The sequence below is a fragment of the Ziziphus jujuba genome, chromosome 10 (genome assembly GCF_031755915.1).
Source record: "Ziziphus jujuba cultivar Dongzao chromosome 10, ASM3175591v1".
Lineage (NCBI taxonomy): Eukaryota > Viridiplantae > Streptophyta > Magnoliopsida > Rosales > Rhamnaceae > Ziziphus > Ziziphus jujuba.
In genome coordinates, this window is record NC_083388.1 from 13051624 (window position 1) to 13057907 (window position 6284).

Sequence of the window (6284 nt, forward strand, 5' to 3'; positions counted from 1 at the left end):
AAAAAAAAGAAATAATGTGAGCCTGTGTTTAGTCTCTAGACGACTCTGGTGATTAATATGAATGGAGGTTATATTCCTAATTATATACTTAGACGTTCTTATGGAGTTATGGTGCTGGCTCAAGTATATTTTGTATATTAAGATATGCTTGAGTTTGCATGTTGACTCCATCTAGGCATTTTGATGGAAGATTTATTGAATATATATACGTTTTGATATGGTTAAAGATTTATGGAGAAAAACTATGAGGAACGATTATCCATAAGTGCCCATGTATATATATATATATATATACATATATGTTTTGATATGGTTAAAGATTTATGGAGAGAAACTATGAGGAACAATTATCCAAAATAATGTAAATTTAATAATTGTAAATATTGTCTTTCATAGTTTTCCTCCATAAGCTTCGTACCATCTTATTTTTGTATATATATTTATATAGTCAGTTTCAAATAAAATTTATTTTATTTTATTAAAGTAATATATGTTTTTGTTAATTATTAGATTACATCAAATGTTGAAATTTAAAATTTAAAAATTGATCAAATACATATTTAATGATATATTAAATTTTTATTTAAAAAAAGTTTAATTCTATAATGAATCGGTGATTAATAAATGTAAGTTTAAATGTCAATTTTTGATACGGTTTAAGTAATGGTAAGTGAAGATTTCATATTAATCCCCATGTTAATGATATCATTTGTCTGATTACATATATATATATATATATATATATTACATTTAACATTTTTTAAATTTCAAAAAATTGCATTTTAGTTTTAAACCGTTTAGCGTTAATGGTAGAGGGGTAAATGAGTCAAATATTAAAATAATTTACCATGTTCGATGGGGATTGTTTATAAATGCTCAAGCTTAGTTGGTTCGGCTTGGCTCGACTTATAATATAAAACTTGAAAAAAACTTGAACATTTTATTTCCTTAAAACGTTAATAATTAATAAATTTTACTTTTCTATTAATTTACTCTAAAATTAATTTATTTTTAAAAAATTATAAGTATAAAATATTATTTATGCATAATAAATATTAAACATGCTTACATTTATAATATAATTTATATATTAATGTATATAAATAACAAATTTGAACTATTTTCAATTTGATTTATTATTCAATATTAGTTCACAAGGTTCATTTCTTCCTCGAGATTAGCATTTTTTTTTTTTTTTTTTACAAGTCGAGTTCGAATAAACTAAAATCGAGTCGATCAAGTTACTTGAGCCTATTTATACCCCTAATTAATGGAAACTGTTAATCTATTTTTTAACACTAAATCTTTTTTTTTTCCTTAATTTTTTAAAATTTTTATTATTATAATATATCTTTCTTTGGACCAAAATTTGGCTCAAGTCATATTCAATTTGTGGTTCCCCATTTAGCTCGTTGTTCCTCCTAATTTCCCAAGTATTTAAGAGCTTGTTAATTTATTTGTTACGATCAAGTTGAAATTTAGAAGCAATCAAAGGAGATCAAAGGAGAATAAATTACTGAAGATTGAGTTGAAAAAGAAGGATAAGAAATATGTGGAGTTTGAAAATTTAAAAAAAAAAAAAAAAACTTATCCTTGAAGAATGTTGAAAAATTTGTAAATTTAGAAATTCAAAAGTGATGAGTTGAAAATTCTGGAGACCTTCAAAGTTGAGCTTGAATCTAACTTGGAGACATTGAAGATTAGTTTGCTTGAAGCGAAATTGGTGATGGATGAGATGAAAAAGAAAGAAATTTTTGATATCACGGAGCTTGATGAATTAAAGAAAGCCATACATAAAAGTTAGTTACTGGTACGACAAGGCAGAGCAACTTGTTGAGTATTAGAAAAGGTTCTAGTGATAAAAGAGGGATGGGTTTTGTTGATGAAGTTTCTTCTGCTTCTAGTTCCAAGACAGTGTTCCCATTGTTTCCAGTACATGTGAGAAAGTCGTAGAAAAGTAGAAAAGGTAAAAAACCAAGTGAAAGATCTTCTTGAAAGCGAAACTCATGCTGATGGGCTAGAAAAGAAGAAGATTTTTTGCAGAGCTCAAGTGAAGAAAAAATGTCTTAAGAGTAACAGCCCTTCATAGCCATAGATTTCCTTCGATACAAAAATATCTTTCTATTTATCATCTTCCTATATCCAGTTTTATTCTTGTTTGTCATCATTGTGGAATGAAAGGTCACAATAGGTGCGGATGTTTTGACTTGAGGAGGTTAAATACGTCAAGACAAATTTTAAAGTGTAAATCAACATGGTGGTGTAGGTTTAGATGGTTTTGTGAGGAATTATAAAAGTTCTTCAAGTGGTTACTAATAGTTTAAGGCTTTTTTCAAGGTTCAAGACTTTATCAAAGTTCAAGGCACATGTTCAAGAGGAATGAAAAAACAAGAAGAAAAGAGATGAAGAGGAGGAAAATGTTGGCTGCAAGGTAGGGGGAGTGAGGACCACATAAACCGAATGAAGAAGGAAGGAGGCAAATGATGTTTTTAATCCCTCTTTGCCATGTTGTATTGCTTATTAGTTTGTATGTGTTTGTACATGCTCGATATTGTGTTGATAATTTCTCAGCTATTGAGGGTTACTTTTTATGGATAATATCATGAGATAAGTGAGATTCGGTGTTACTACACTGTTTTTCTTGTTTGTCATGGTTTAGGTTTTGCAAGAAATAATATATAGTCATATTCATTTGTTCTATAAACTTTTTGAAAATTTCTAGAATAATTTTCGTACATGCATGTAAGATGTCATTACTATTTTCTAAATTATTGAAATTTTCATTGTTTGGTTATTTGGTTGAGACAATTTTAAAGTGTTGGATATTTCATTTACTAGGATCTAGAAGTTATGGTATATAAGGCAACTCCTTATTAAATAAGGCTTTTCAAATGAGAATTTAGCCATTACATTTACAATGTTAATATGTATTTTTGAGGTATGAGAAAATAATAAAGAAGTTTTTTTTTTTTTTTGGGGTTATTTTTGAGTTCCAAATTAACTTTACATATAGTCTGATAAAACTAATTTTACTAACTTGCCTTATTTTCTTCCTTTTTTTATTGAATTAGGGTTAGGTTTTCCTATTTAATTTGTATAGAGAGCTTAAAATTAGTCATGGAGACATGTCACCTTCAATTCATGACATGCTCTTTAATTACCAACAAAAGCCAAAGCTTTTGCTTCATGAACTCAACACTCTCTCTTTCCATGCTAAAATGAAACCGCACCTTAAAATTACCATCTTCTGAAAAGTGGAAAAGAAAAAAAAAAAAAAATCCTAATTCTTGCAAAAAAGCCACGCGCATTCCACCAATCTCCATTTTTTTTTCTTTTCCATTGATTTTTGTGTTCAAAACCTTTTATTGGTATTCTTACACTCTTGCTCATGAAAGCCCTCACTTTTTTCTACCCTTTTTCCCCTCTAAATCAAATTCACACCACTCTGGTGGATGAAAAAGTAAAAATAAAAATATAAATAAAGAATTATCCACTTCAATTGTTTTTGTCATTGAGAGCAGCTATTGTTAGGCATAAAACATCATAATTATTGCGAAAAAGCCACGGGCATTTGTCTGATCACCAATTTTTTTTCATTGGTTTCTGAGCTAAAAATGTGTTCTTATACTCTTGCTCATGAAGGCCCTCACCTTCTTCTGCCATTTTTCCCACTTAAGTCAAACTCAAAGAATTATCCACTTCTTTCTCTCTCTCTCTCCCCCTTGTGACTAAAAGTAGCTACTGTTAGACATAAATATCTATGATTTTATGCTATTTTATTTGCTAAGTTGTACTTAATTGTTATAAGAAGTTATTAATTGTGTTTTTTTTTTCAAATTTTAGAAGAAAAATAAGGAATTTGGTAGAAATAACTCCAAATTTAAATTTTTTGCATTTAAAAATGATGGGAATTAAGATTTTAGCTCAATTAGAACATGCATTAGAAAAATTCTATAAGAATTCTCACAAGATACCAAAAAAATTCTTTGAAGATTCCATAAAAATTTGATTGAAAATTTCATAGCGGAAGTAGAATGGCATATGAATCCTCATGATTTAATGATTCTAAGAGCATCTATAATCACTCTATCTATTATTAACGTTTCATTGCCACATCAAACAAACACATAACCATTTAAAAATAAATCTCTCCAATGGGTTTGCATAGAGTATATCCAGTGAAATGTCTATTGGTTCTATTCATCTAAAAAAATCTTTGCCACATCATATCGATAGCATTTAAAAAAAAAATCCATTTTCCAGTGGTGATATCAAGAGGTTTGTTAAGGTGAGATCAGTGATGAAAATATTGATATTTACATAAATGTTGAGAGTAGAATTTTATGGAAATATCGATAGAAATATCGATATTGATGGAAATGTCGACAAAATTATGGAAATTATAAATATTTAATTTAGAATACAGATTTTTACATATGAGATATTTAATACAGTAAAATAATATAAAAAATATAATATTTAGAATACAAGGATAGTAATATAGTCCATAAACATTAAAAATTATTATAAGTAAAGAAAATATAATATTTGTTATCACCAAAATATAGAAAATTTAATAAATAATATTAAGATACATAAAATTATCAAACATAATTCATAATACAAAATTAATATCAAAAAGAGTATTAAAAAAAGAATATGTAAAAATTCCCTCCCAGTAATTTTTTTTAAAATTTTATTTCTTTAATTTAACAAGCTTCAATTCAAAACCCTACGAAAACAAAGAATCAAATTGGTTGCCACAAAAGCAAATATAGAATCCCATGTGGCCCATGTGGTTGAGGAGAGAGAGCTGAGAACAAAGGAGAGAAAAAATATCTCCCACACAAAATTAATTAGGGTTTTTTTTTTTTCTTTTTCACATTTTGACTTTCTTTTTTTCTTTTTTTTTTCTTTTTCACGTTTTCAAAGAAAAGGAAAGGTCCCGAACAACTGAGAGAGAGAGAGAGAGAGAGAGAGAGAGAGAGAGAGAGAAAGACCTTGTTGAAACTTGAAAAGACTTGTGTGGTTGAGGAGAGGGAGAAAAAGGACGGGTGTTTTGGTTCAAAGTTTGATTTGGTCTCTGGATTCAAACCTCTGCTTCTAGAATCTAGATTTTCATTTTTGTTAATCCAGGACCGATTGCACCCCACTTGAAAACCCACTTGATTTTGGCGACATTCCATGAAATTTCATCGGCTTTCCACTGATTTCGGCTACATCTCGGCGACTTCTTCAGACAACGAAGACTTTGAACGGCACCAGTGACTTTCTGATGACATTACTGATAGAAACTTCTTCCCCCTCTATCGTTGTCGGTGGCCAGCGATACTCGATGTTGTCAGCGATATCTCGATGACATCTTCGATTTTTCTTCTTTGGGTGAGATGACAATAAAAAAAAGTGAAATAGAAGTTGTCTAACAAGTCCTCTATTTGTGGAAGGTATATTAGTGTGAGTTATAAATTCAGTCTTTTCTTTTTTCTCTCTCCTCTTATCTCCCCTCCCAGCATGCCAATTTCTTTCATTTAAAATTCTAAATATGATCCATTCGAGAATAATTTAAATAACATTGTCTATTGATAGATACTATATGTAACAGCCTAGTCCACCCGTATGCGATATTGTCTGCTTTTGCCCGGTCCGCATGGTTTTGAAAGGCCTCGCATGAGTTAGGGGTCCCACCCACTCAACAACATGGGATATTGTCCTCTTTGGCTTGGCTCACCACAACCTTAAGGTTTTACGTTCCTACATGGGAAGATCTCGCAAGGAAAAGGTATCCACACCCTCTTATAAGGCATGATTCGTTCCCCTTTCCAACCGATGTGGGATCTCAAAATCCACCTCCCTTGGGGTCCAGCGTCCTTGCTGGCACACCGATCTGGGTTTGGCTCTGATACCAACTGTAACAACCTAGTCTACCCGTATGCGATATTGTCTGCTTTAGGCTCGGTCCGCACAGTTTTAAAAGGCTTCGTACGAGTTAGGGGTCCCACCCACTCAACAAGTTAGGATATTGTCCTCTTTTGCTTGGCTCACCATAACCTCAAGGTTTTACATTCCCACATGGGAAGGCCTCGCAAGAGAAATATATCCACGCCCTCTTATAAGGCATGTTTCGTTCTTCTTTCCAACCAACATGGGATATCATACTATACCACCTAAGTTTGAACACTTTCAGAACTCTTTTCAAATCTCTTACCTCATAAGTTTCAATGAACAGAACTACTGTAGATGCTCTTACAAGCTTTATCAAGCTGATGTGGAAAAAAAAAATAATA